This window comes from Neophocaena asiaeorientalis, unplaced genomic scaffold (genome assembly GCF_003031525.2).
Source record: "Neophocaena asiaeorientalis asiaeorientalis breed wild unplaced genomic scaffold, Neophocaena_asiaeorientalis_V1.1 scaffold160, whole genome shotgun sequence".
NCBI classification, from domain to species: domain Eukaryota; kingdom Metazoa; phylum Chordata; class Mammalia; order Artiodactyla; family Phocoenidae; genus Neophocaena; species Neophocaena asiaeorientalis.
The window spans coordinates 1,050,801-1,076,870 of record NW_020175675.1 but is presented as its reverse complement, the minus strand read 5'-3'; the positions used below and the strand labels follow the sequence as shown (position 1 = coordinate 1,076,870).

General features: G+C 52.2%; 1 protein-coding gene across 1 annotated transcript in view; it reads left to right on the top strand.

The window, feature by feature from the left end:
* Positions 1 to 26,070, top strand: part of SEMA4D (semaphorin 4D) — a 74,485-nt gene that overhangs the window by 11,261 nt on the left and 37,154 nt on the right. The window lies entirely within an intron of this gene.

Sequence of the window (26,070 nt, the reverse complement as noted above, 5' to 3'; positions counted from 1 at the left end):
TAATTACCGACTGGTCAGTGTTCATTATGAACTTGGACCAGGCCCCACTTGGAGCCACTCACTCAGGCTCCAAGATTGCTTTTTTTGGTTCTCTGTAGTAGGATGAAGAATAGCCCCCAAAGAAGTCAGATTCTAATCCCTGGAACTTCTGCATGTTACCTTTTCTAGTGATGGGATCTTTGCAGATGTGACTCAGTTAAGAATCTTGCATGAGGAGGTGATCCTGGCTTATCTAAATGCCATCACACATGTCCTTATGAGAGGGAGGCAGGGGAGATGTGAAAGACGGGGAGAAGGTGATGAGAAGATGGAAGGAAGCAGAGAGTAAGAGTGATGTGGGTGTGATGGCTGATTCTGTGTGTCAGCTTGACTGTGCCATGGGTGCCCAGATAGTAGTCAGACCTGATCCTGGGCGTGTCTGGGTGGGATTAGCACTTGGATCTGTAGACAGACTAAAGCAGATTTTCCTCCCCCATGTGGGAGGGCCTCATCCAATCAGTTGAGGGCCTGAATAGAGGAGAAAGGCGGAGTAAGAGAGAATCCCTCTCTCTGCCAGGCTCTCTTTGAGCTGGGACATTGGTCTTATCCTGTCTTCAGATATGAACCAGAAATGGAACTTGTCCCCTCGGCTCTCCTGGGTCCAGCTTGCTGACTGTAGATCTCAGGGCTCTCCAGCCTCCATGGTCATGTGATCAGATTCATTATAATAAATCTCTTTCTCTCTATATACACATCCTATTGATTCTGTTTCTCTGGGGACTCTGACGAATACAGTGGCCACAAACGAAGGAATGCCACAAGCCACCAAAAGCTGGGCGAGGCAAGGAAGGATTCTCCCTCAGAGTCTCCAGAGGGAGCGCGGCCCTGCTGACACCATGATTTCAGCCCAGTGAAACTGATTGCAGACTCCTGGCCTCCAAAACTGTGAGAGAATAGATTTCTGTTGTTCTAAGCCACCCGGTTTATGGTCATTTGTTAGAGCTGCCACAGGAAAAGAACACAGCCAGTGTAAACAGTGCTACCGTAAATACCCCAGCCACACGCATGGGGCTGTTATTCAGGCATGGATTTCAGGGAGTGGCACTGCTGGGGCAGGGTGTGTGTCTCTTTGTTTCATAGATCATGCCAGATAACTTTTCAAAAAGATCTAGCAGCCCGTCTCTTCCCTGCATGGATGAGTGTGTGCCCTGATCCTGCATGCTCTCTCAGCCGTGGACATGAGCAGTCTTTTCGACTTTGTCAGTCTGAGAGGGGCAGAGCTGCAGCTTTGTTCCTTGACATGTGTCTCTTTGAATCTGGTGAGTTTAGGGTCTTTGCTCAAAAGATCCCTCCGTCTGTGAAATGCCTGTTTGTGTTCTTTGCCCGTGTTTCTCTCAGGGTGTTTTCCCCTCCCTTATCCATTTGTAGGGGCTGTTTATTTGTTACAAATGTTGTTGATTTTCTGCCTTGAAAACATTTATTCCCAGTTCTGTTGTTTGCTAATTACTTTTATTAACGTGTCATTTGCCATCAAGATGAAATCATTTTATTGTCGAACATGTCTTTCTTTCCTCGTATGACTTCTAGGTACCCATGTTTGTTAGGAAGATTCCACAGGCTGTCTCTTGATTTCCTGGCAGGTGTTTTATTGTTTTGTGTACAAATTCTGCTCTTGAGTGTGTCTAAAATGCTTTTGCGTAATATGGAGTAAGATGCTTGAGGGAGGGGAGTCCGGTTTTATTTCCTTCCAGTGTACCAGCACTAATTATTCAGTAATCCATCCTTTGATCAATGAACTGAACTTCAGCTCTGTGGTATAGTATGGTCTCATGTAAACTGGTTACCTTCAGGGATTCTCCATTCCATACCACTGGCCTGTTTGTCTTCCATTTTCCAACTTTACATTGGTAGCGGCTGTATGTACAGTGTGTTTCGATAGCGGATGAAGGAACCCCACCCCCTTGCTGAGCTCTGTGTTCACAATGAGATGTTACAGGACTGTTCTTATATATGCACTCATGACTGCGTGTCCACATTTACATGTGTCTCATGGGCAGAGGAAGATTTGGGTGGACACCCGGTGTCTGTGCTGGCAGGGGCAGTGGGCACAAAGGTATGGTGGAGGTTGGAGGGAGGGCCAGGTAGAAAGGGACACAACGACCATCGCATTGCATAAAATTACCCCTCTGCACGTGCAGAATTTTTAAAGATCATTAAACAAGTGAAATAGTAGTGTCCAAGGGAAAAGGCACTAAACAGAGAACAAGTTTATCATGGGGGGAGTGAAAAGGTAATACATTGCACTGGCTCCACCATTGTGTCGGGGACTTGCCATGGTGTGGCTTTTCTCTGGGTGTGGGTGCTAGTACTCTGCACTTGGTGGGGCGTGTGTGTACGTGGTGGGGTGCATGTGCCGTTGGCGTGTGTGAATGCGGCTGTTCCCAGGTACCCGGTGTCTGACGGCTGCCCTTAGGAGCTCACACCTGAGCACTGGCTCGGGCCCTCTGAGCAGCAGTGCTCTGTTTCCCCACATGTCCTCTGTGTCCCCCAAACACCCTCTGTGCCCAAGCTCCTACTGTGCTGCCCAAGCTGGCCTGGCTGCACCTACACTGGGAGCCTGGTGTGGTCAGGGCCTGTGCTGACCCTCTTGTGGCCCTAGCCCCGCCCACACTGCAGGTGGAGGTGTGCCTTGAGCTGCATACACCTCACCCCACACAGGATTACAACAAACTCACAGAAGGAAGCTGGGCTCAGCAGAAGAGGGGGTGGTGTGGGGCGGGGGGAGGGTGTAGGTGCTGCAGGCCTAGGGCTGTCCTGTCACTCTGCCTTGCGAAGGTCCTCCTTTGGCAGCTGCTGGTGGCCCAGCCTGCTTCTCGGGTGGCAGCCACGGGTGGGTAGGGTGCAGGAACAACTGGACTGTGCACACCTGCTGTGCAGTCAGTGGAAGGTGAACCAGGTGCCTTCCTGTGGGTGGAGGGCAGGCCCCGTGGGAAGGAAGGAGGAGGGTGGGGGGCAGTTGGCGCTGCTGCAGGGGTGGTGTCTGCCCGCTGTTAGGCGTGCTCCTCCTGGGTGACTCGGGTGCTCTAGACTCGGGCTTGGCCGCTTGTGACAGGGTTTGCAGACAGTCCTGGCACACCGAGGGGTGGGTGTTTGCCTGGTGCACTTGAACCAGGTCCCAGGGCTGATCCAGGGTCTGTGCCTGGTGGTCTGTCTGCTTCCTTACTGGGAAGGGGTGAGGAGGGCGGGCCAAGGACCCCGGCCATGCCGGGCAGTGTCTAGTGCTGACCCCTCCAGGCCTGCATGGCTCTTACTCCCCCACGAGTGGGTTTTGACACAAGAGCTCGAGGTGGGGAGGGTGTGTGGTGCTGATTCTTTGCCAGCTGTCGGGTGCCTGCAGAAGTGAAACTCATCTGCCTTTCCAAATTTCACCTTGGACTCCGTACTTCCAGCCAGCAGAGGAGGTGGCCCTGGCCGGGTAGTTTCTTCTGATGTTTCAGCTCGCGGTGACACTTGCCTCTCCTTGCTGCAAGCCCCCCGCTCCTGAGATTCTGCAGGCACTTGGTTTCCTTATAATTCCTCCTGTGCTGCCGTGACCAAGTGAGAAGTTCAGTGCTCCTTGTAGAGCTTTTTATATTTAATAGACACTGGGGAGCTTGAGAACATGCAGCCACTCCTTCTGCGCCTGTGGGGCTGTGGCTGGGTGCCGGGCAGCTCCTTGGCCTCTGTCGCACACAGCCGCTCCCACTGCTGTGGCACTGACCATGACCCAGGCCGCACAGGGGAAGTAAACCTAGTTGGGGCCCAGAGGCTGTGGCCGGCAGGGATGGGAAGGACGTGTGACGCACTCCCGGTGGCCTGGCCGGGGAGGGGGCATTAGTAACATGCGAGCTCGCCAGCCTCGCCTGTGACAGTCAGCGAGTCCGTACCTGCACGATTCGGGCATGTGCACGTCGAGCTGCGTGTCCAGTGGGGAGGAGAGACGTTTAAACCCAGCTGTGGAGCGTGTGCCGTGGGAGGCGCTGTCGGTCCCCCACGTCTGCCTCCTCCCTGCCCTGCTGGGTGATAGCCCCCTGCGTGAGGAGGTCACCCTACTGCCAGCCCCCAGCCCTTTGTCCCAGCGGTGGAGCCTGTTGCTGCGTGGCTGATCAGAGGCCACAGTTTAATGGGATTTTAGTGCAGGTCCAGGTAGGAAAGCTGGAAACAGAAAGCACTGGCCTGGTGTGGAGGTGGAAATGGTGAGAGCGACCCAGGAGTTATGCCCTCAGGAAGCAGCCTTGATGGCAGGTGGACTGAGGGGGCCAGGCGTTTGGGACCCTACAGCCCTGAGAAGGAAGCCCTAGTTCTGGGCGGGAGGTGATTTGTGCCCTCTCACTCTTCCTGCCTCTGGGCTCCCTTTGCCCCCTTCTCGTGGTGGGGGCATCCTGACACAGCCTGGCCCCAGGCCAGAGCCCAGGGTCACCCTTACGGTATCAGCATTCTGGCCACATCTCTCTTCTGGCTCTGGCCCTGATATACTGGGCTCTCGCCTCAGCACCTTTGGGTTGTCTGCCTAGAAACGCTTGTTTCCCCCAACTGGATGATGGCTCATCCACCACTTATACCCCCGAAAGTCCCCAGGGTGGCCTGTCCATTGAACAGACCCTCCTGAGAGTACCCAAGATGGCATGTCCACCAGGCAGACCCCCTGAGAGCCCCCATGATGGTCTGTCCATCGTGGCCTCCTTTTTTTCTGGAAAATCAGGGACACGTTACCCAGAGGGTATTGGGCCACATTTGAAGGGTGTGGAGGATGCCCCGAGTGGCTGATATGTGGAAGGTGCCTGTGCAGAGGACAGGGCCAAAGGGGTCAGCGTGGCTGGGAACAGCAGTGTGTAGGGTGTGTACAGGTGAGGGGCTATAGGAGAGAAGCTCCATGTCCTGGGTGACCCACACAGGGAGGATCAGGTCAGAGGGCAGGTGATGACCACTGGGCCTCCATTGTCTGTCTGGACTGTTCTTGGTGAGACTGAAGGCAGGCTGGTTTGTCCCTGGTGCTTTTGCTCACCCTAGCTGGCTCTTGGCAGCTGTGACCAAGGCCATGCACTGACTGCAGAATTATTATACGGAGCATTCTTGAGCCAAATAAGGTTGTATTCATGCTTAAAATTGATGCTGAGATGTGGTGAGCTTGAACATGGGTCAGCTGGTTTTCATTTGACCTAAGTTTGTGCATTTGGTTCTTTGCTAACTTTTTGTAAAGGTGCAAGTACCTGTAAATAGGTTTATAAAAATAGACACTTCTCTTGCTGTTTACCATAAATTGAATCGACCCATTGATACACTCTGGGGACTGAGGTCTGCGGTGGGCTGCAGAGATCTTGAGATTGGTCTGCTGAGCTAGTGCTGATCAGAGGAGCACCTTTTCAGTGGAAGCGGAATTAAATTTTGCATCTCGTTATTTGCGGAAGGCAAAGGCTACTGTTTGAAACCCTTAGCCTCTTGTTTAGTACCTTAATTTTTTTGTGAACTCTTTAATCACAGAAGAAAAGTGTTTCCACAAGTGTTTCCTTTTTTTTAAGACACAGATTTTATTTTTTTTAATTTTTTAAAATTAATTAATTAATTTCTTTTGGCTGTGTTGGGTCTTCGTTGCTGCATGCGGGCTTTCTCTAGTTGCAGGGAGCAGGGGCTACTCTTCATTGTGGTGCGCAGCCTTCTCATTGCGGTGGCTTCTCTTGTTACCGAGCGCAGTCTATAGGACATGCGGACTTCAGTAGTTGCGGTGCACGGGCTCAGTAGTTGTGGCTCATGGGCTGTAGAGCGCAGGCTCAGTAGTTGTGGCACTCGGGCTTAGTTGCTCTGTGGCATGTGCGATCTTCCCGGACCAGGGATCGAACCCGTGTCTCCTGCATTGGCAGGCGGATTCTTAACCACTGCGCCACCAGGGAAGCCCCCAAGTGTTTCTTTTATTGTTACTGCTACTTTAAGAAAATTGCCTTCAGAGCTAATCATCTTCGTAGGCAATTTACAGACCAGAGTGGTTTTGACTCGCAGCAAGCAGACCTTAAAGGATTCAAAGAAACTCCGTTTTTTAAAACAGATAGCTCATATAAGTCTATGAAAATATTCTAAAATTGTAAAGCATGTTGCAGACTACAATACATAAGTTATTTATAATTCTAGTCAATGAGTATAAAGAATATTTCAGTCCATTGCCTCAAAATATCTTTAAAGCCAGAAACGTTCGTGTTTCTCATGAACAAAATAAAGTGTTTTCATAATGCTGGTTTGACTGGAGCAGCTTTTAACTCATGATGGGATAGATTAATATTTTCCCGAATTTCATGAGCCCAGCTCTGTCACTAGCTGAGGGTCACAGTCACCTGGCTCCATCGACCAAGTCACGGAGCATGTCTTCTTGGACTTTTGATGGGAACCATCACAAGGCCCTGGGAGGCTCTGGAAGTCGACCCCAAGCCATCCCAGGGCGTGGTGTTCCCAGAGCCCACCCCAGCTGTGGCCCTCCTGCTTCTCCTGCATCTTGTCTCCAAGCCTGCAGCTCAGGGCATTGTCACCAAAGGCTCTGAGGGAGAGGAAGGTGTGAGAGGTCACGGGACAGGTGCCTGGGTCAGGTGGGGCTGCTCCCTGCAGAGTCTGCATCACCGCCCCTTGTCACAGTCTTACTGCATCTAGCGCAGACTGACCCCCTCCCACTGCCTCTGTGGCTCATTAGGAACCATCCAGTTAGAAAGGGCAGAGGCCATTGTGCTGGTAGCTGCCTGGGCGCTGTTTGTTTCAGCAGGTGGGATGGACCTGGTTGCTGTGTTTAAGGGATTTTAGAGTTGAGGTCTGGGACAGAGCAAGTTACTGTCCTGCCGGGGCAGGGCGTGGACCTCTCATACAGTGTAGCTCCGTCCGTCAGATGGGTGCGGCCAGTCCCAATCCAGCTTATGACTGAGGCTCAGACACCCAGTGTGTGTGGCAATCATCTGTGTCTGCCCACATCACAACCCAGCTTCCTTCAGCCCAGGACTTGTCAGCCAGTCCTCTGTCCTGGTGGCTGCATAACCAGAGGTAGACACCAGAGTCTGTGCCTGTGGCAGGCAGCACGTGTGGGTCGGCGCCTGCTGTCACCAGATACTGCTGTGTCCCAGGCCCGTGTCCTCCCCTCATGGAGCCCAGAGTTGCTCATGGCAGCAGCAGAGGTGCAGGTGCTGCATTTTGGGGAAGGGGGAGGTTGGTGTGGTGCTGGGTGCCGGTTGGAAGCCGTGTCTGGGAGGCTGAGCCTGCGGTGTCTGCCCATCTCCTCGTGTTTGTTCACGACCATGTGTGGGCACCACCATCCCCACGCTGTGCCCCCTTCCAGCCCCCGTGGGGGACGGCCAGTGCCACACTGGTGCTCGTGTGCCCCCGCCCAGCCAACCCCACAGACGGTGTGGCGGTCCTAGGCCCGCTCATGGGAGATGTGCCGATGGGCAGTGGTCAGGAGACAGAAGAGGCGCTCCTTTACCAGCACTTCTTCCCGCGTTGGTTTTTGGCCAGCGGTGCAGAGGTGCTCTGCACATACCACGTCCCCATTCACCCTTGTTGCCACCTTGCAGCCACCACATGACCAGATGCCACGACTCTCCCTGTTTTCAAGGCTGGACACTGACTCTTGGAGGGGCTGAGGGGCTTGCCCGGGGCCCTGCAGGGGAGCCAGGAAGAAGGCCAGCTTCCCATTCTCGGCCCGGAGCCCAGAGGCCCTCGGTGACTGCGTGGCCAGGCCTGTGTGATCCCTGGGCACCGAGGGGCGTGCCCTCGGCAGGACCCCTCCCCCCTCCCTGCAGGGCTCTAAGGGCCTTTCTTCTTGGGGACAGGAGCTCCTGCCTCCTCCTCCCTCTGCCTGGGCTGGCCCTGCCCGCCCTCCTGAATGAGCCCACACAGGAGAACAATCGGGCCCACATCGATGGAGCACAGCCGGCCATTGAAAGGGACAAGAATGGGGCAAGCGTGTTCCATGGCCCAAGGGAGGCTCACTGCGGGGCCTTGTCCCGCTGCTGAACGACGCCTTGTCGTGGCCCCAGTGGGCCCAGCTGCCCGTGGCCCGTCCCTGTGGCCCCACCCGGGCTGCACCCTGGAGACCCAGGTGTCAGGACAGACGCCCTGGGCAGCAGAGCTCCCGGTGAGGATGGGGCGGCCGGGCCAGACCGCATCCTGAGCGCCATCCTGCCCGTGGCCAGGGTGGGGTCAGGGAGCCGGCGGCAAGTGTGGCCCCGGGAGAGGGGAGGCTGCCGGGCCTGGCGGCAGGGTCTTGGCTCTTTAGGGTTTGCTGCCAAGAGGCTCAGCATCTTCTTTTCTTCCTTTCTTTTTTCCAGATGGTATGATTTGTTATTTCCTACTAGAAGAATCCAGAAGGATCTATAAACTACCGGGTAGAAGAATGTATAAAAATCAGAGTTTGGTTTTTTAGTTCTGAGTGCCTGACATGTGGCACCTTGTTTAATCCTCTCAATAATTGGGATGCGTTCCAGTCATCCCCATTTCGTTGACGAGGAGATGTGTACAGTAAGGCTGAGTACTTAGTGCATCCCAGCATCTTCTTACTATTCGTGCCGATGGGGTTTTGTTTTCCCACTTCTCACGGCTCAGTTGAATGGGAGCGGGCTGAGTAAGCAGGCAGGTGTCCTTCTATCCCCCCACCCGAGTGACCAGGGCCTGAATGACCAGTCACTCTTCTAGAGGACTGGAGGAGTTTGTCTGTGAGAAGTCCATCTGTCCATGCATTAGGTCAGCAGGTGTCCAGGGCTGAGGCTGTGATGCAGAGCAGGTGCTTTGCTGGCCAGGAGAGGCTCCTGGGTCCTTTACCTGGGCAGCTGATTCAGGTCCCTGTGGATGTGTCACAGCAGATGTGGATATGGGGCAGGGAGTCGTTTGTCACCTCCCTTTATTGTTTGGATTGCTTAGGTCTCTTGGTTTCTCCCTTTCATATGTGCTTGGTAAGAAGCCGATGAAGGCCACGGGCCTTGAGTCCAGTCGGACTCAAGTGTGTGAAAGTCGGAGAACTGGGGAGGGCTCTGTCCCTGGGGGTCCAGAACGGGGTGGGGTGGCCAGAGACACACCAGAAACTCCGCCGTGCCAGCTTGAAAAAGCTGCCTGTGCTTAAGGGCCTCATAAAAAGAGACAGTGGCGGGAAAGTGCCCAAGCTGGGAACTGTGGAGGGAGAGTTCTGAGATTAGAATTAACATAGGAATAGGGCTGTGAATGGGGGTGTTTGTAATCCTTCCAAAATTGGGATAAAATTTGCATGTGAATGACTCATCAAGTCAAGATTACCTTGGAATGTGTGGTTTCCTTCTTATTTTCTAGTTCCTATTAACAATCATTTGCATTTTTATTCAACCAGCATTCTTAAAATACATGCTACTTTACAATTGCCCTCATCCTGACTTTTCCTAGCCTGGATTTCTGTGTTGGCATCTCCAACGCTGTCTGACCTCGTGGAGGGTGTGCAGGAGTGGCATTCTCCCCTCTCAGCGACCCCCATCCAACACGGCACCTACGTGGACTCTTAGCTCTCAGGCCAGCTGGCTAACTCAGCCCTCAAAGGCAGATGGGTCTTGTTTGGACTTCCCAGTATTAAAAAAGTAAATCTTAATTACTTTTCAGTATCAAGAAATTGGGAGACCACCTAAAAACCTTATTTTTTTCTGGGAGAAAAATTAGGAGTTGTGCCCTTGTAGGGCCACATTACTGAATGGCAGTAGGGCTCTGCTAGGGGGTCTGCAGGTCCCTAGACACGTCCACATTCTAGTCCCTGGAGTGACTGTGTTGCCTTACACGGTAAAGGGACTTTGCAGATGTGATTTAGGTTAAGGATCTGGAGATAGGGAGATTATCCTGGTTTATCTGGGTAGGCCCTCAATGTAATCACAGGATCGTAATAAGAGAGTCAGAAGGGCAGAGAAGAGAGAAGATGCTGTGCTGCTGGCATAGGGGAGGAAGAACTTTTCCTCTGCTCTTAGGTTTGGTGATTGGGGCCTGTGAATTAAACTGACAGCAGATTAAAGGGGTGAAAGGCATACAAAATTTAATATTGTTATATGCACAGGGACTTCACACAAAAGAAGTAAAAACCCAAAGAAGCAGTTAAACTTGGGTCTTATATATTACTTTAACAAAGGGCAATACATTTTGAAGTGACAAAACGAAGGAAAGGGGGGTTGGGTCCCTAGGGAGAGTAAATTGTGGGAAGGTGACTAGGAAGCATATGGTAGATAAAGGATGTTTAGTAAGGTTAATTATGCAGACTCATCTCAGTGTCATCTCCAGTACACTTTTACAGAGAGAATTTATGTCCTGCTTTTAGGCAAATGGGGGAGGGCAGGGAGCTTTTCTTGTATCTGCTGTTCTCAGTTGCCTTCAGCTCAAAATAATCCTTATGCTCAAGCGGGCTCTTTGGCCTGTGCTCTTCACTAGCTTTAAGGTAGAGGAATGGGCCACCAGCCAAGGAATGCAGGAGGCCTTTGGAAGCTGTAAAAGGCAAGGTAACAATTCTTCACAGAACCTCCAGAAGGAATGCAGCCAGCTCTTGAATTCTAGCCCAGTGAGTCCCATGTCAGACTTCTGACCTCCAGAACAGTTGGGATAATAAATTTATGCTGTTTTAAGTCACCAAGTTTGTGGTATTATTTTACAGCAGCCATAGGAAACCAACGTAGGTCCGTTAAGATGCGGTTTTGTGCTAAGAGGAGCTTCACAATCACTTATGGAGACAAGATAAATGAAACCATTACTGACCAGCAAAGAAAATGTAAAATCTAGTGTGAAATTGTGTCATGTAGACCAGTGGTATTCAAACTTTAGGTAAGAAGTACCTAGAGGGCTTAAGCAGACATAGCTTGTGCAAACTTGGAATGCTGTTGGGGAGCCGTGAATGTGCCCGTGGACTCCGCTGCTGCTACTGCTGGCCTGGCATGGAGCTTTGCATCACCTTCTAGACTGCAGGTGCTACAGGGGTTTAGAGCAGCTCAGAAGCAGCTGGAGGTCCTGCTGGCTTGCAAAGGGCAGTAGGATTTAACAACAAGAGAGAAGGAGGAGGTGGTGTGTCTTGGGGGACTTGGACGGTGGGAGCAGGAAGTGTGCTGGCACTCTGCCCTGACCTCAGCTGCACTGAGAAGGAGCCCCCTGCTCGGGGGCAGGATCAGTCATCCCTGGTCCAGCGTCTCTTCCTGCCCAGGGACCTGACAGAGCGTGCACTGTACATGAGGCACTCATGCGTTCAGGGCCAGGCGAGCAGCCATGGGCCCCAGGCATGCAGTACGGAGAGGACAGAGGACAGTGTGAACAGGGCAGGAGGAGTGCCTTCCCAGGTGCCCAGCAGGAGAAGTGAGCAGGGCCCCGCAGCCAAACCCCTCCTCGGTGCTGTCCGGGCTGCTGCTGGTTTAAGGTGCAGGGCCCAGCAGCCTGGCTCTGGGTGCCTTGGTGCCCCCGGCCCTGCCTCTGGTTGGATTATGCCCTCTTACAGACCTTCTTTGTGTCCTCTCCAGTGACACAGTTTAGCTTATGTGACTTTTTTTTTTTTTGCCGTACACGGGCCTCTCACTGTTGTGACCTCTCCCGTTGCGGAGCACAGGCTCCAGACACGCAGGCTCAGCGGCCGTGGCTCACGGGCCCAGCTGCTCCACGGCATGTGGGATCTTCCCAGACCGGGGTACGAACCCATGTTCCCTGCATCGGCAGGCGGACTCTCAACCACTGCGCCACGAGAGAAGCCCTATGCGACCTTTTAATTCAACAAACTACCCCAGTTGGACTTTAGATTCAAGCCCCTTCTTCTGCTGTGGCTTGGGACCTGGGACGCATCTTTTCCAGCTTATATGTTTCTGTGGGATTTAGTGTCTTAGCCCCTCAATAGGGCTACTGGTTTCGAGAAGCATCTGTGTGGCTCTAGATTAGCTTTGTGCCAGCCAGGCCAGTGGATTTATTTCCTTTATGGCTGTTTTTGGCTTGTTCTGTATAATTTCCTGAAAGTTAGAAGGTCTGAGTATTACGCCAGCACCCCCCTCCCTACCCTACCAGTTCTTGCTGGGTTGGGTGTGCAGGATGCCGTACCCCTGGACTCTGTGAACTTGGGTTTTGGTGGGAGTGCCCTCTCTGGGGTGGGATTTGGCTGTGCTCTCGGCTGTGTGTGGGGGGGAGGTGGGTTTAATGCAGGAACAAGCTTGTTGATATCATCCCCTTTCAGGTAAAGACTGTATCAGAAACTTTTCCCAGACCCTACCGAGGCAAAGTCTCTTTCCCAACAAACCATGAGAGCCAGTGCAGGTGTCTGAGGCACCTGGAGCTGTGGGCACTGCTCCCGCTGTCCCCGTGTGAGCCTCACTCTGGTGCGCCGGCAAGGCCAGGGGATGCCTCTCCTGGCCTTGGCTTTCACAGGTTGCCCAAGTGCCCTCCTCCCTTCCACGGGTCTTCTTACTCTTTCTGCTGTGGAGTATGAATGTTAGGTCACTGCATGAGGCAGCTGTTCTCATCAGCAACACCTGTCCCAAGATGTCCTCTGGTAAGCAGGTGCCACCCTGCAGGGTGACATCTTTTAGGACAGGACATGAGAGTCACAGGCTGAGATCAGTGCTGCTTGGAGGTGTGCAGAAGAGGTGGATTTCCTCAGACGCCAAGGACAAAGCTCCTTCCCTCTCTGATCAGTTTCTTTGGGGAAAAGTTGTTGTCGAAAGAGCAAAACATGAAACTTGGCAGAGTTGGTGTGTGTGTTTTGTTTTTTTTTTAAATTTATTTATTTTTGGCTGCGTTGGGTCTGCGTTGCTGCGTGCGGGCTTTCTCCAGTTGCGGCGAGCAGGGGCTACTACTCTTTGTTGCAGTCCGAGGGCTTATCATTGCAGCGGCTTCTCTTGTTGCGGAGCACGGGCTCTAGGCGCACGGGCTTCAGTAGTTGTGGCGTACAGGCTTAGTTGCTCCGAGGCATGTGGGATCTTCCTGGATCAGGGATCAAACCCGTGTCCCCTGCATTAGCAGGTGGAGTCTTATCCACTGTGCAACCAGGGAAGTCCTGGCAGAATTGGTTTTTTATGGCTGCTGCCCTTAGCAGGATTCGGCAGCTACAGTGTGATGATCTTGTTAAAGGCTTAGCAAACGGCCCAGGCCATTCTGTGGTAGATTTTAATATCATCTGTGACATTAGTGGTTACCGTCTATCGTGCCAAGTGGTGTCATAATAACCCACGTACTTTTTGAGGCCAGCTCTGTCTTACAGCTCAGAATCCGAGGGGTTGAGGGGTTAAATAGCTGGCCTGTGTCACACAGCTAGTAAGGGGACCCAGAGCTCAAACCCAGGCAGCTGGGCCCAGCACCTGGACTAATTTACGTCTCTCTTGTTGGGTAAATGGACGGGTCAGACTTGATGGGGCAGGACAGCACAGATGCAGAGGGGAATGTGGTGTGACTGGGACATGGAGACACGGGTAACTAGAGTCGTGCTGGGGATTTGAAAGTGCAGATTCTGGTCTGGCTGAGGACTGGAAGTACTCGAATGCGGCTGTGAGGATGGCAGGACTGCACTGTTGTGGGGACTCGGGGCCACCTTCCCCTTCGCTGTAGGGTGGCCTAGGGGCAACAAGACTGAAAGAATCTGGAGAAGCTGCTGTTGTTTGGAAATGACATGATTGTTTTGTAGGAAAAGTACTGAAAAATGCATTTCCTAATGTAAAAAAATGAGAAGATACAGAAAAGTCTAAAGAAAATATTTAAAGATGCCCCAGAAGCCCCCTGCCCAGAACTGAGCACCTCCCGCACCTGCCCCCTCTCCGCCTCCGACAGGCGATCATGGCCAGCTTGCCTGGTGCCCTGGGCTCCAAGATCAGGTGCACTTGGCCCCGGAGAGCTCCCCTGCAAAGGCAGGTAATGCTGCCCTGTTGGGATCAGGGACTGAGCTCCAGTGAGCGCTTGGAACAGTGATGCCCACACCCTTCTGGGCGTGAGCTTTCCTGGCTATTTTTTTACATGAATAAGCTTACATTTAAGTGCTGTTTTATCGTCTCCTCTTTGCATTTAATAATGTATTGTGTTCATCCGTGTTTGTCAACAAGCATTAACTTGATGGCAGAGCGTGCTATAATATTATTATTTATTTAGCCAGTTCCTGATGAGTGTACATTTAGATTATAAATTTTTATTTTCGTTAAAGTGACATGGAGGTAAAGATTCCTGGGCTGGCATCCTTTTGAACTTGTAGGATTGCTGAGTCCGAGGAAAGAAGCGTGGCAGAGCTTGTTAGACTCCTCCAGAAAGCCAGGCCCAGCTCCGCCCCCACCAGTGAGCAATAACTGTTGCAGGTCCCCTTGGCCTGGAAAGATGTGGTCCACGGGCTGTGCTGCTGGCCAGGTGCCAGCTCCTGCCAGGGTTGGGGTGTTGGGGGAGGCTTGGCAGCCTGGCAGCAGGCACCTCCAGGAAGGCAGTGAGTTGTTTCACACTGAAGACTGAGGGGCTTGTAATCCACTGACGGTGGGTTCCGTGCATGAGCAGGAGGGAGGGAGGGGGGTTACCCAGCGCGGCTCTCCTGGTTTTTGGAGAGAGCAGAGAGATGCCCCAGGGACCTCGCAGGGTAGGGGGCCGGGGCGCCAGGGATGGGCTGGGCAAGCTGGAGCAGAAGCTTCAAGTTTCTGGTCTGCAAGTTGGGAGAGCCTTGTTATGTATGTCCTCGCCTCTGAGTAATCCCCTCCCTGTGGCTGAAATGTTTCTAGAAACTTCTGTCACCCGTGGATGCTTTGGGTGTGGTTGCCATCCCAAGCCTGAAGGCTGTCCTGGGCAGCCTCCTGCAGAGCCACCCACTGGGTGCCCCCCTCTGACCACAGGTCAGGGTGAAGCAGCAACTTCGGAAATGTCTTTTCCAAAGTGTTGTAGTTATGGAGTTGTTTTTTTTTTTGTTGTTGTTGTTGACATAGTTCTTATTTATTTATTTTTTAATTAACTTTTATTGGAGTATAGCTGTTTTACAATGTTGTTAGTTTCTACCGTACAGCAAAGTGAATCACCTATACGTATACATATATCCCCTCTTTTTTGGATTTCCTTCCCATTCAGGTCACCACAGAGCACTGAGTAGAGTTCCCTGTGCTATGCAGTAGGTTCTCATTAGTTACCTATTTTATACATACTATGAATGGTGTATACATGTCAATCCCCGTTTCCCAGTTCCTCCCGTCTCCCTCTCCCCTTTGGTTGTAGTTATAGAATTTTTAATGAGGTTGTATTGTCAGTTGAGTTTGTCCCGTCTAGCAGAATGTCCCATCTGAAACAGCTTGGCATTGAACAGAAACCCCATTCTGAGCATGAAAGTAGTCCCTCTTCATTCGCTGTGCAGGCTGCAGTTCGTATGAATTATTTCATTTCACTCTTATGCCTTTTTTTTAAACTAGCAAGAAACGATGGGTAGTGTGCACTCCTGCCTGACCTAGTTAGCGAAGTGCATTTATTTGGAAAGGGCGTGTGCTTCCCGGACTGCCCTGGGGAAAGGCATCTCCTGGAGGTGGGGACATGTGGATGGCCTGGATTTGTTTGTCCCGTCTAGCAGAATGTCCCATCTGAAACAGCTTGGCATTGAACAGAAACCCCATTCTGAGCATGAAAGTAGTCCCTCTTCATTCGCTGTGCAGGCTGCAGTTCGTATGAATTATTTCATTTCACTCTTATGCCTTTTTTTTAAACTAGCAAGAAACGATGGGTAGTGTGCACTCCTGCCTGACCTAGTTAGCGAAGTGCATTTATTTGGAAAGGGCGTGCTTCCCGGACTGCCCTGGGGAAAGGCATCTCCTGGAGGTGGGGACATGTGGATGGCCTGGAGATTGAGATGCAGCCGCCGTCCTTGGCCAGAACCGTCCTTTACAAAGTGTCCGCTGGGCTCCTAACTTGGAACAAGTTGAGATTTTGATGAGAAACTGGATTTAAATAAGCCCAGTTAGGCAGATGTGTTTACTGACGTGATGTGATCCACCTAGGTCAGGGTCTCCAACGTGGGAGTGGGGAAATTTCTGCTTTCCAGCCCTGAGGAGTGGCGAGGTGACGTGGGGAGCAGGCCTGGGGTGAGACGGTGGGTTTCAGACGCTTGACCCCACTGCTTGACACCGATGTGGCTTCTGAAAGTTTCCAGCCCTTTGTACTCTTATCTGCGAATATCTGATGATGATCACAGTTGCTGGAAGGAAGAATCCCTGTGAGACAGCAGTGTATTCCTGCAGTCATAGGTGGCCTGACTCACTCCCTTCCTGGCCCCGCCCTGGGAAGGCTGTGGCAGTGATAATGGGGAAGTCATCGCTACCCCTTGCATCTGCTTGGCTTCTCACAGGTGACGAGTGACGCTAAGACTAGAGGTAACCAGGGGGAGATGGTGTGGCTGCTGGCTGCGGGGCCCCTGGTGGGTAGGGGGAGCTGCCTCCAGACCTGCGTCAGGTGGTCAGGTGCCTGGTGACCATTGCTGCGGAAGGAGCTGGGGCCACCTTGGCTGTCAGTGCCCTGGCTTGCGCTGCTTCCTGGGCCTGAGATGAATGACTTCTACCCAGGGGCCCCTCCCTGCCCCTCCTTATCAATTTCCAGACCCAGGGCTTTGGGGGGCTGTGAGGCACCCAGAGGCTGAGAAGGACGCCAGGGGGCTGATGGAAAGTAGGCAGGGCCGGGCCAAGCCAGCCCTGAGGGAAGCCCCATTGGCCGCTGACAAGGTCAAAGATCAGGATGAGAATTCTGCTTTTCCTGGTATCCCCACAGCCAGCCCAGGGTTGGAGCTCATTTTATGCTCTTCTGGGAGCACTTCCTCCCTGGGGGCGCCCATCACCCCACACCTAGAGGAAGGGCTGGTGTGAGTGCTGTCAGGGTCCCAGTGCAGGGGAGAGCGCCGTCCTGGTAGAGGTGGAGGGCCGGGCAGGGCTGAGAGCTGTCTGTGTCTCAGTTTCCTCCTGTCTGAAATGAAGGGCCAAGTCCTCCGGGGCTCTGAGGATTTACCGGATTGACATGCGTGCAGCTCTGAGAGGCGTGCCTGGAGTCTGGCCCAGGATTCCCACCGTCTGCCCTGCTGCCCAGCGCCCACCTGGGTGGCTGCAGGTATTCCCGGCCCCCATATCTGTGCCTGGACTTGGCCCTCAGCAGGTGCTCACAGGCCTGCCTGAGTCCCTTGCTGTGTCCAACATGCAGTGACTCAGATGTCCCCAGCAGGGACCTGACTGGTGGCACCGAGTGTAGAGCCCAGAGGGAAGCTGTGGCAGTGGGGGTGGCAGTGTCCTGAATCCGTGACCGCTGGGAGCATAAGGAAGTACCTTCATGGGAAGTGGTGCCCACACTACCCAGGAGGATCTGTCTAGACCACGTCCTTCTCTGTGGTCACAGGGAAAGCAGAAGTGCCTGGGTGAGGCCTGGCCCACAGCCAGCTTTGCAGACAAGGGAAGCACCTATTCCCAGGACCGGGGACCAAGCCACTTTTGTCTGAGGCCAGCCCACCAGGCGCACACTCCCACCCCAGGGGGCAGCAGCCCACCCCGAGGGACCCAACGGACCCACCTGCCAGACCCTCCACAGGTGGACGTTTGCCCCCTATGATTTCCTGCTCCATGTCCCATGACATGAGGATAGCAGGAGTCAGGTGGACCTCCTTGGACGCGGCGGTCATCAGGGACCCACTGGATGAGGAAGGCCTGACCCTGTGTCTCTCGTGGGACTACATGCTCAAGAGGAGGCCCGGCACCTTGCCCAGGCCTCGGGTTGGTCTTAGCAGGGGGCGCCCAAGGAGGAGTGGTTGTTCCTGGGGCAGATGGCCCAGCCAGATGGCTGTGCTCCAGGTCCAGCTCAGCAGGAAGCGAGGCCTCCAAGCTTTGGCATCCTCAACAGAACGGGGATGTTTGATGTGTGCACACACCCCTATTTTCTATCAGCTGAGTAAGTCCGATGGTCAGAAAAGAGATTAGAGCAGCACAATTATTCACATTTACTCAGCCTTTAAAACCATGTGCATCTTACCAAAAAGGGTCCTGAGATGTTAGAAAACCAAGTCCTTTCCTCCGGTTGGCGCTGTTCTAGAACCACATTTGGGGTCCCCTGTATTCCATCCCTACATCCCATCCCCGTGTCCTTTTTTGCTGGATGAGGGTGCCCAGCATGTGCCAGGTGGCGAATGTGTGCAGCGCTCAGAGGCCTTTCCCTGGCCGGGCACCTGGTGTAACTGCGGCCGATGCTGAGGAAGGTGCCTTGCCTCTGTGCCCAGTCATTCTGGGCCCAGTCATTCTGGGCCGGGATACCATCCTCCACAGGGACAGGTTGGCACGACCCTAGTGGGGGAGTGGAGCTGGTGGCCTCGTGTATGTGGTTTAAGAATGTTCAGAATGTCATGTAGATTTTTCAGTTAATTTTGGTTCCCATGGGTGGGGAGGATAGACCTCCTGGCTAGAGACCCCTCTCTCTGCCTCTGTTCCTGCTTCATTCCTAACCCCCTCCCTAGCAGTGGTCCCAGAGCGGAGGTGCCTCCCGGGCACGGCAGGAGACAGGGCGAGGCTGGTTAACCCCTCAGCTGGAGTTTTCCACCTGGAAGATGACAGTGTGATGGTGATGCTCCAGCTGCCACTTTTCCGTGTCTCACGTTCTGAATCATCTGGAAAGTGACACAGGGCTCAGAAAGGGAATGCCCTGTCTGCTGTGGAATTCCATCTGTTGAAAGGACAGGGCCTTTGCGGGCCCTGGGGCCATTAGGCTGGGCTCCGGGCAGGTTGCAGGTTAATAGGACCCGGGTCCGGCCAGCAGTGGCTTGTGAAATGTGGGTGGTCTCTTCCGTGTGTGGCGACTTCAGAGTGAATTCCCGGACTGTGGGGTGTGTGTGGTTACTTCAGATGCCTCACTGTGACTTGGGCTTCGCTTCACACTGGGAATTCTAGCAGAGGTGACTCGCAGGCACCTTCCTGCCATCTGGAGGGATACAGGCATTTGATTTTTCCAATATGGCCGTCTCACTGGACTGTGTGCCCTTCTGACCTTCCTGGCGGCTTCCACAGCACCTTGGGGTCAGACAGACAGAGGCCCCTTGGTCCACCGTTGACTAGGTGGGGGCTGGTGTGGTTTGACCACGGTACAGAAGCAGCAGGGTCTCAAAGTAACAGGCTTTGCTGCAAGGTGCTCAGCCGAGTCCAGGGCTGAGTTGGCATTCCTGAAGTCCCCTTGAAGGGATGTGGAAGCTGGCGAGTCAGACTCAAAGGTTTGTGCGAGTGGTATGTGCACAGTAGAGAACAGTTGGAAGTCTAAAATCAATACTGAGGAGAAATTGGGCCCGAGATGATGGGACATGGCTGTTCCTTTGTGTCCTGCCAGGGTGAGGCGACCTGGGCCTTCACGGCACTTTTGCCGGAGCATGTGGATTCCCTAATGGGTTTTGCCAAGCTGGGAGGGAAGGCCACGTCCGGGGAGGGAGGCAGGATTGAAAGAAGAGGGCCTCGTGTTGGCTCCGGCCTTTGCCGACTAGAGCTGGATGATGGCCTGTGGTTGAGCTGGCCTGACTTTGTACTTCTGCTGTGTATTTTTAAGGAATCACTAGATATGAAGGGAAAGAGAGTGGCATTTTGTGGTTTGGACTTAAAAAAGAAATCCCCGCTTGGGTCTGGGCTTGGTGAGGCTCCCAGGCCTGTCCCTCCCGCCTTGGCCGAGAGGAGAGACTTTCTTGTCCTTCTGCAGCCGGGCTGGGTCTGGGGGCCCTGTGCAGGGCAAGAGGAGTCTGCTCCCCTGGTGCAACCACACGTGCTTCCCGGAGGACACTCGGAGGGGGCCGTGAGCACCTGGGGGTGCAGGATACTGCCCCAGGCAGCCCAGAGTGCAGTCCTCTGCCAGCTCCAGATTCCAGATGGTTCTTTCTGGGCAGATTCTGTGACGTCTTCACCAAATGGTGAAGAGAAGAAACCACTGTTTCTGAAGTGCCAGCCATGTAGCAGGGACGCCCCTCATCTCTCCCCTGAGTTCCTGGAGAAGGAGGGGTGGGAGCTGCCGGCTCCAGGGCAGAAGGAGCATCAGCTCAAACTGGAGACACGAGGCTTCCCCAGAGAGCGGTTTCTGTCCTGCTCACTGTGACGTGCCCGCCCCACCCCCAGTGTGACGGGCAGTCCTGAGCTGTCAGGTGCTGACAAGGCCTCCGGGTAATGCGAGACCCTGGAGGGAGGGAGTCCCAGCTCTGATCTTGGCTCCAGGCCAGTTGTTGCATTTTCTGAGTCTCTTTCTCTGCATCAGCAGCACATGAAACCCACCTCCTCAGGGCTCTGAAGGATCCGGAGGTTGCTGGGGAGTGGAAGTTACTGCTGCTCCCAGAGGCAGCAGGGGTCCGCACGGCTGCTGCCCCGTTATCGGTGCCAAGTCTCTTGGCCCACACCGAGGGCTCCTTCAGGTGTCCAGTGTTTATGGTCAGGCATGTGCACACCCCAGAGAGTTGCACACGAAGGACGTGAGTGACCTCCTGTCTCATGATACTGTACGTGCCCTGGGTCACTCAGAGTGCAAGGGGTAAGTACAGCAAAGCGTGGTAGAAACCTCCGTCGTGAGTGATGCTGTTGGAGTCCGGCAGGAGTGCCTGCTTTGCTCTTGTGAACAGTCACTTTCTCACCTTTACCTTCTGGTGGGATGTTCATTATTCTTCTCGCTTATAACTTTTCACAGGACCCAGTAAGCAAAGCTCGGTCAAGTCCAGGCATCCATTCTGAGGGCAGTTTTCAGGCTGCCCTGGCCCGTGAGCCAAGCTGTAGTGACAGCCAGGATTTCGGGAGGTGGGTATGATGGAGATGTACCCAGCAGGGCACAGCCAGGGTGTGTGGAGCAGGAAGGCAGCGTCACCCAGGGAAAGGCAGGCAGTGCAGTGGCACTTCTGCTGGTTCTCAGCCCCTGAAATCACACGGACTCCGGGTGCACAGGGGGCTCCAACCAGGACGTCTGTAGGTGAGTCTGGACCGTGTGCTCTCAAAGCCCTGCAGGAGGGTGGACAGCAGGGGTGGAAGGGGGTGCGGCCTGAGGGGGAGTCCGGGGGTGGTGCCGACACACAGTTTGGGAAGAGAGGGCAGAGGTTGCTCTGAGGCAGCCCAGTCAGGCTCTCAAAGAAAGGGCTTGATTGAGTTTGGAGTCAGATGGACCCAGAGTTTAGACGTTTTCAGGTTCATGGAGCAGGGGTGGTAGTAAAAGCTGACGTCGTGGCCGTGCGTTTTAGAAAAAAAGCTTTAAATCTAGGCAAAATCGCAGTTAGAGCTACCACGGGGATTGGTGTTGGCTTGAAAACACCTGCTTCTCCCCAACACTTGTTTCTGCTATGATGTGGCTGAGTGTGGCCGTGAGGTCTGGTGGACCTTCCCCAGCACTGGGAAGTGTCCCCACTGTATCACAACAGCGCAGTGTCACTTGTGTTGTGTTAACATTGATTCAGTGTGCACTCCTGTAGTATGTATATGTGCTTTACGACTCCTCGTTCATGCCGCTTCCTCCACAGAGAGTAGCTGAGGAGGTGGAGGGGCTGAGGGAGTAGCTGGGGAGGAGGTGGAGGGGCTGAGGGAGTAGCTGGGGAGGAGGTGGAGGGGCTGAGGGAGTAGCTGGGGAGGAGGTGGAGGGGCTGAGGGAGTAGCTGGGGAGGAGGTGGAGGGTCTGGGGGAGTAGCTGGGGAGGAGTTGGAGGGCCTGGGGGAGCAGCTTGGGGAGAGTGGGTAGTGACCTGTTGTAGGTCATACAGCTGAGAAGTGGCAGCGCCAGACCTGATCCTGGGGAGACTGGCCTCAGAGTCCATGCTCTGGCCACGCACTCTGGCCACCACACTTTGCTGCCTTCCCCATTAGGGGAGAATAAACATGGACTGAATTAAGGCACCTAAATTGCTTGAAAGAAATATAAAAAATGTTTTAGATGTTGACTGTGTAACATCATAGAAAATATGCCTTTTCAAAATACCTCAACTCAATAGAAAACTGAGAAGTGAGTCAAATCAATATTTTACGGAAGTTATGTGCAATATTTCCCAGCAGAAGGAAGCAAACCCATGAGCATGATGAAGTAAGTGTGTCCTGGCTCCCACCTATGTAAGCGGGGAGCCTTATGATGACCCTCTCACGGTGTCTTCTCTGTGCCACCCGACCTCGGCAAATAGGCTCTGCATTCTAGAAAGGGGTTTCTAGCTCAAGTTTTGCTGGTTGTTAAAATCAGTCTTTAAAAATGAATTTTAAGTAGGAAATTGACAACAATCTGAACGTGCAACATGATCATATTTAGCTATACAACATTGCATAGTCACAAGTTGGTGCTGGGGAACCCTGGATCACGTGGGATGGGGCCAAATGCAGAGACTCATGGGGCACAGTTCACGCTGGGGCCCTCACTTCCTCTCCCCACTCCCTGACTCAGCAGCCCACAGGCTGCAGGTGCTTTCTTCTTTCTTGAGTTCCAGGTCTCTGTTCCTCTTGCTGCATGGCTGTGAGCCTGCCTCTCCCACTTCGGGGTCTGCGGCACTCACCTGCACCAAAATGCTTTCCTCTGTGTCTGAGTTTTCTTAGGATAAATAAGTCCAATAAAACGTCGGAACTGCTGGAAATGATGTAAAGTCTGTTTGCTGTTCTTGAAAACTTCCATTTTGATGAAATGCGTTTAGTAAATTTCAAAAAGGGAATCATGTTTTAATAGTTATAGTAACCTGTCTTTTGAAATTGCCAGAAATGTTTTCTTCTCTGACCTTTTATTTTCTAAGTTTTTTACATTTAATATGTTTTACTTATAATATCAGATTTAAAGTATTTTAATTAGGAAACTGCATGCTTAAGATAAGAATTCAAATAGTACTAAAGAATACACATAGTAAAAAATGAAATACACCCCTACTCCAGACCAAAGCCACTGTCTAGTCGCTCACTGCCAGCAGATCCTCGATGAAGTGCTGATCTAATCAAGTAGTTTTGAGTAAATTATGTGCACATACAAATGGTTACATACCCTGTGTCTACACAACTGAGAACATATTATAACAGCGGGGAACCTTAATTTTTACTGAACTAAGTATCTTGGACATGCTTTCATCTCAGTGACCACTTTATTTTTTTTAACAGCTGTGTAGTATTCCATCCTATAGATGTGCCACAGCTCATACACAAATCAGCTTACACATATGCAGTATATATACATGTGTGTATACACACAAACACACACACATATATGTGCCCACATGCACATGAACTGATGGACTTCTAGGTGTTTCCAGAGTTTTCCTATCAGCAGCCTCATACCGTACTTGGGCATCTTGTACACATGGGGGTGTGTCCAGCTGAATTCCTGGTGGAGAACTGCTGGGTCAGAGGGTCTGGACATGGCATCTTGGCAGGTGTCACCCAGTAGCCCCCAGAGAAGTTGCCCCAGTGCATGTGAATGCTGCCTCTGGCCCCTAATCACCGTACATTTTAGCCAGCCTGTCTCGTTGCTGCCGTTCTCAGAGGTGGGAAATGGTGTCTTGCACTAATGTGCAAACCCACCCCAGACAGGCCATGTGGGTGGAGTGCTGATTGAATCTCCCCATTTCACACTGCCCAGACACCTCCAGTGTGGGCTTCTGGGCTGAAGTGAGGAATTTCAGCAGATGAGGCTCGAGGCCGCTTCTCCATCCACGACCGCAGAAGCAGGGACCCTGCTCCCAGGAGATTGTGGATGTGACCCCAGGCAGACCAAGGCTCTGAGCTCTGAATTCCCTGTGAGAGGAGGAGGCTGGTAGAGCCTTGGTCATGGGGAATGGGGCATGTGCTTACGCATGCCGAACGCTGATATGTATGTCTCTCAAGGTAGGTAATTAACAAGTCAGGTATAACTGGCTCCGCTTCACGGGTAGGAAGAGTCATAGTTGATAGTTATGCAGTGCTGGGAAGCTGCCAGACACTGTTTTAAGCTCTTCACATAAGTTACTCATGGATCTTTACAGCAACCAAATGAGGTAGGTACTATTATTATGCCCACTTTCTGGATGAGGAGTCAGAGGCACAGAAAAGCCCAGTAACTTCCCCAAGGACACACGGCTGGAAAATGGAGAAGCCAAGCCTGGAACCCAGGTCGTTCTGACCCAACAGAGTCCCATGCCTGGCCCCATCCCACTTGTGCCTTCTCCACGCACTAAAGAGAACACCGGGTTACTGCTGAGGCAAGGGGCCTTCGTAAGGTGAGGTCACATTGGCAGAATGTAGGCAAGGTGCCTGCAAGATGAAGACCCCCTTTACCTGGGCTCTGCACTTTTGTCATAAATGGTCATGAGACCGCTGCCATCGGGGCATGGGCCTCGGGGCTCCCATGCTCTCCTGCAGGATTGGGGGTGTGGTGGGAGGTAAAGGCCAGGTTTCTCCTGTGTGTACCAGAGGAAAACACTTATCTCTCTTCTGATTGATTCCATTCCTTTCTTTTGCAAATGGACTGTACATTATGTGCATTATAAGCAGGTTTGCATAGTCAGAGGAGATGCATAGTCAGAATGATATGGTTAGTAGTTGCGTACAGAGCATGTCTTTTGCATTCTTCAGTATGGTGATAACTAATTATAGCCTGTGGGTTTTTATGTTGGGAAAGGAGAAAACTTGCTGTGGTAAAGGGTGCAGACAACTGGGGGCCCTCAGGGCCTCTCGGTTGACTGAGCCAGAAGCGAGTATTTTCACTCAGGAACCTGGGGGCTAGAAGCTCTTTGATGGAGGGTAGATACGGAGGCTTGGCTTGAAGGCAGAAAATGAGGACACCAGTGTCCAAGTGCATTGTGTGAGGTGCTGAAGACACACACACAGGAACCCTAGCCTGCTGTCACTTGTTGCTCAAAACCATGAAATTAGGGTGAATATGATACGCACCTTGTCCAACCACAGAACAAGCAGCTCTGGGCTTTTATTTATTAAAGTGACAAAGACTTATTGAATCTCTAGAAGAGAGAATTTTTTTGTTTTTAAAATTCTTAGTATTCACATTATTTATCTAAATCTCTTATTTATGGGTGACTCACTTTCTTTTTTCCTTAAGAGTTCTCAGCAGTCCCCAGTGGCTGCTGGGCCCCGCCTGCCCATGTGCCAGGAAAGCCCCGTGTGAACGGGTAAATGCCATAGTTCATTGGGTTTGCCCATTGCCTGTCCATCAGTTGTGTCAGCTGCTTGCCCAGAAGAGCATTTAAACAGAAGAGATAGGTTCTGTGTCTTGCGTGGATATAACTTTCTCTAGGACACTTACTTGCTTGCTCATCTAAAGATATTTTTGCTTATAAATTGGCCATCAGAAGCAGTCGCTTCTGTGGGAAAGACCCAGACCCAGTCTTAGGCAGTACATCACAGTGAGGCTGGGTGAATCCTAACCATTTCTGCCTGTCACTTTGAGGTTTCATCTGCTGACTTGAGTTGTTGGGCACTGAGGGGCCCTGGGTGGCCCTGGAAACTGTGTGCTTGGGTGGACATGTAAGAGTGGGGTACAAACTGGTGTCTGGGCTGCATGCATGATGGTCCCACTCCCCGGGGTGTGGGGGCACTGTGTGGGAGAGATGGGGCATCAACAGCGTTTCCAAGGAGCATCTCCTACTTCTCAGCTGTCTTCAGAAAAATGGCAATAATTGTATAAACCCTTGAAGCAAAAGAAAAAAATAATTCCAACCACAAAAAAATGCTAGAGCTTTATTCTGAGGTTTAAAAAATATGTTGGATCATTTGCAGCTGTAGAGGCGTCAGTGTCCATTTAACCAGCCTCTAAACCTTCATTAATCCTGCACTGTGACCTCTGATTTTGCAATTCTGATTCTCTGTCTGATAGTTTGTGATCTTACTGGACTTGGGGATTCCTATTTTGAGGGCTCTATCCTGCACTGGGAAGGGGTAACAAATACAATATAGGAACTTGCTATACCACTGTGGAAATTCTTCTGTTTGGCTTATAAACAATAATCAAAAACAAAGAAAAAGGGAATTAAATGGGATTTTTAGGAAATCATTTTCTCGTGAATATGTTATCTGTATCTCTTTTTCCTTCATCGCCTGGTGCCTTTGGATTTCAATGAAGATGAATTCTAAAGTATACATATCTGAAGTCAATAGCCAGTAGATGATACTTTTTTTTTTTTTTTTTTTTTGGGTATGGGGGGCTT